This window comes from Chrysochloris asiatica, unplaced genomic scaffold (genome assembly GCF_000296735.1).
Source record: "Chrysochloris asiatica unplaced genomic scaffold, ChrAsi1.0 scaffold00035, whole genome shotgun sequence".
NCBI classification, from domain to species: Eukaryota; Metazoa; Chordata; class Mammalia; order Afrosoricida; family Chrysochloridae; genus Chrysochloris; species Chrysochloris asiatica.
This window is the reverse complement of record NW_006408553.1, coordinates 18,851,888-18,855,823: the sequence shown is the minus strand read 5'-3', so window position 1 is coordinate 18,855,823 and position 3,936 is coordinate 18,851,888.

The following is a 3,936-nucleotide window of genomic DNA, read 5'->3' as shown; positions in this document are numbered from 1 at the left end:
AGTATACCACAAAATATGTAAGGGTTTGACATAGGATACTTGTATATGGTAATTTACCTTAGCTGCAAACACACCTATGAATGAAGTACAGTGTACAGGGACCAAAATGATGAAAATTTCTTAGACATTACCAAACACCTTGAGACAAGTTGCTGGACCTGAGGACTCAGGACCATAGTCTCAAGGGACAAAATGGTCATCTGGCATAACAAAGTCCACAAAGACAATGTTCTTCATCCCACTTTGGTGAGCAGCACTTGGGACCTTAAGTATCTTCTAAAATGCAACTATTAGTCTCTCCATCTGTGAAAGAAAGAAGAATGATGAAAATTAAAAATGCTTGGAATCAACTAACCCAATGGACTAATAGAACATGCAAACATCAGTCTCCACAACCCTGAGACAAGAAGAACTAAATGATGCCAGGAAGAAGGAGAGACAGACTACTTCTGAATATTTACTTCTAAAAATCTTCTGAAAAACAATAGAACACTGTCAGCACCAGAATATTAAATATTGAAACAAAAGGAAGAAAGCCAGAATATTGTCAAATATAGTGCCATAAGATGAGCTTCTCGGGTTGGAAGGCATGCAAAACAAGAGTGGGGGAAAGTTGCCTCCTCAAATTACAGTTGACCATGAATGACACGAATGAAATAAAACCCTTGAGACCTTCATTTATTGATGGGGCACAACTCAAAATGAAGAGAAACATCTGTAAACATCCATTAATAATTGGAACATGGAATGTATGAAGTGTGAATCGAGAAAAAACAGAAACCATCAAAATTGAAATGGAACACATAAACATCGATATATTAGGCATTAGTGAACTGAAATGGACTGGTACTGGGCATTTTGAATATGACAATCACAAGATTTACTATGTTGAGAATGACAAATTAAAAAGGACTTGTGTCACATTCATCAAAAGGTACATATTAAGATCCGTCTTGAAATAAAATGCTGTCTGTGATAGGATAGTATACATATGCCTACAAGGAAGACCAATTAATATCACTTTTATTCAAATGTATGCATCAACCACTAAAGCCAGTGATGATGAAACTGAAGATTCTACAGTCTGAATTCTTTAGTCTGATATTGATCAAACATGCAAGTGAGATGTATTGGTAATTACTGGTGATTGGAAATAAAGATGAATGATCAGTAGTCAGAAAATGTGGCCTTGGTAATAGAAATGATGCTGGACCTTGCATGATAGAATTTTGCAAGACCAATGACTTCTTCATTGTAATATCTTTAAAAAATAAAAACATAAAAAGACAACTCTACACATGGACCTCACTAGATGGAATACACAGAAATCAAATTGACTACATCTGTGAAAAGAGACAGTGGAAAAGTTCCATATCATCAGCCAAAACAAGGCAGACTGTGGAACAGATCGTCAATTGCTGATATGCAAGTTCAGGCTGAGGAAAATTAAAATAAGTACATGTGAGCAAAAATATGACCTTGAACGTATCTCACCTGAATTTAGAAAGTATCTGAAGAACAGATTTGCTGCACTAGACAATAAAGACTGAAATCCAGAACAGTTGTGGGATGACACTAAGAAAAAAAACATCTGACAGGAAGAACGCAAAAAGTCATTAGGAAAAATGGAAAGAAGGAAAATACCAAATTGAATGTCAGAAGAGACTGAAGTTTGCTCTCCAAAGTTTCATCTTCCAGATGCCAAAGCAAATTATAACAAAATGTGCAAACACCTGGAGTTAGAAAACCAAAAGAAAAGGACACACACAGCATTCCTCAAGCTGAGGGAACAGAAGAACAAATTCAAGCTTCGATTTGAAATATTGAAGGATTCTCTGGGCAAAATATTGAATGATGCAGAAAGCATCAAAAGATGATGGAAGAAATACACGAAGTCACTGTATCAAAAATAAGTGGTCTGTGTTCAACCACTTAAAGGGTAGTATATGATCAAGATTAAATAATACTGAATGATGAAGTTCAAGGTGCACTGAAGGCATTGGCAAAGAACAAAGCCCTGGGAATTGATGGAATACAAATTAAAATCTTTCAAGAAACTGATGTGACACTGGAGGCACTCACTCATCTATGCCAAGAAATTTCAAAGACAACTACTTGGCTAACTGACTGTAAGAGATCCATATTTGTGCCCATTCTAAAAAGAAGTGACCTAATGGAATGCAGAAGTCAACAGATCATATTATTAATAGGTCATGCAAGTAAAATCTTCCTAAAGATAATATAAAAATGGCTGCAATCATACATTGGCAGAAAATTTCCAGAGATTCAGAAGAGGATGTGGAATAAGGAACATCATTGCTCATATCAGATGAATCTTGGAAGAAAGCAGAAAATATCAGAAAAAACACTTACCTGTTCTTTATTGATTATGCAATGGGTTTAGATTGTGTGGATCATAACAAGCTAAGGAAAATATTGCAGAAAATGAGTATCCTGGAACACTTAATTTTACTTATTAGGAACCTGTACCAAAAAAAAAAAAAAAGGCAGTTGTTCTAACAGAATAAGGGAACATCAAACAGTTTGAAATTATGAAAGATGTGTGCCAGGGTTGTGTTCTTTCACCATACTTATTCAGTCTGTAAACTAAGCAAATAATCCAAGAAGCAGGATTATATGAGGAAAAAACTGACATCTGGATTGAAGGAAAACTCATAAACAGCTTGTGATATGCAGATGATACAACCTTGCTTGCTGAAAGTGAAGAGGACTTAAAATATTTACTGATGAAGATCAAAGAATACAACGTTTGGTATAGGTTAGATTTCAATGTAAAGAAAACAAAAATTATCACCACTAGACCAAAGTAGCATAGTGCTTACGAGTCAGGCTGCCAACCTCAAGGTCAGCAGTTCAAAACTACCTGCTATTCCACTGGAGAAAGATGAGGCTTTCTGCTCCTGTAAGATTTACCGCCTCAGAAACCTTTTAGAGGGTTGCTATGAGTCGGAACTGACTCCATGGCACATAACAACAAACAACAACAACAGACCAATAAGCAACATATATATAAATGGAGAAAAGATTGACATCAACAACTTCGTTTTGCTCATATCAACCATCAACACTCATGGAAGCAGCAGTCAAAAAATCAAACAACAGATTGCATTAGACAAATATGCTGCACAAGACCTCTTTAAAGTATTGAAAAGCAAAGGTATCAGTTTGAGAACTAAGGTGCGCCTATCCCAAACCATGGTATTTTCAATAACCTCATATGCATGTGAGAGTTGAACAGTGAATAAGGAAGACTGTAGAAGAATTGATACATTTGAGTTATGGTGTTGAAGGAGAATATTAAAAGTATCCGGACTGCCAAAAGAACAAACTGATCTGTGTTGGAAGAAGTATAGCCAGAGTGTTCCTGTGAATGACCAGATTTTGCTTCTCATACTTCAGACTTTATCACGAGGGACCAGTCCCTGGAAAAGGCTATCATATTTGGTATAGTGGAGGGTTGGAGAAACAGAGGAAGACTACTAATGAGATGCATTAGTACAGTGGTGGCAGAATGAACTCAGGCTTAGTAACAATTGTGAGCTTGGTGTCAGACCAGGCAATGTTTTTTTCTGTTGTGCATAGGGTCAATGGTACCTAACAAAAACAACAAGCTACCATTACCAACCACTTTTAAAAGGACCATATTAGAAGGTCTGGGATAGAGTGGGAGAAAATATGGAGCAAAACTCAAAATTATTGGAGGGAAAAAAAAAAAAAAGAAGGGGCTTACTGTTCAAAATGAAGGAGCTCTGGTAGCATATTGGTTATGAATTGGGCTGCAAAACCTCAAGGTCAGAAGTTTGAAACTACTAGCTGTTATGTGGGAGAAAGAGGAGGCTTTCTGCTCCCATAAAGATTTACAGCCTCGGAAACCCTATGCAGGGTCGCTATGAGTTAGAACCGACTCCATGGCAC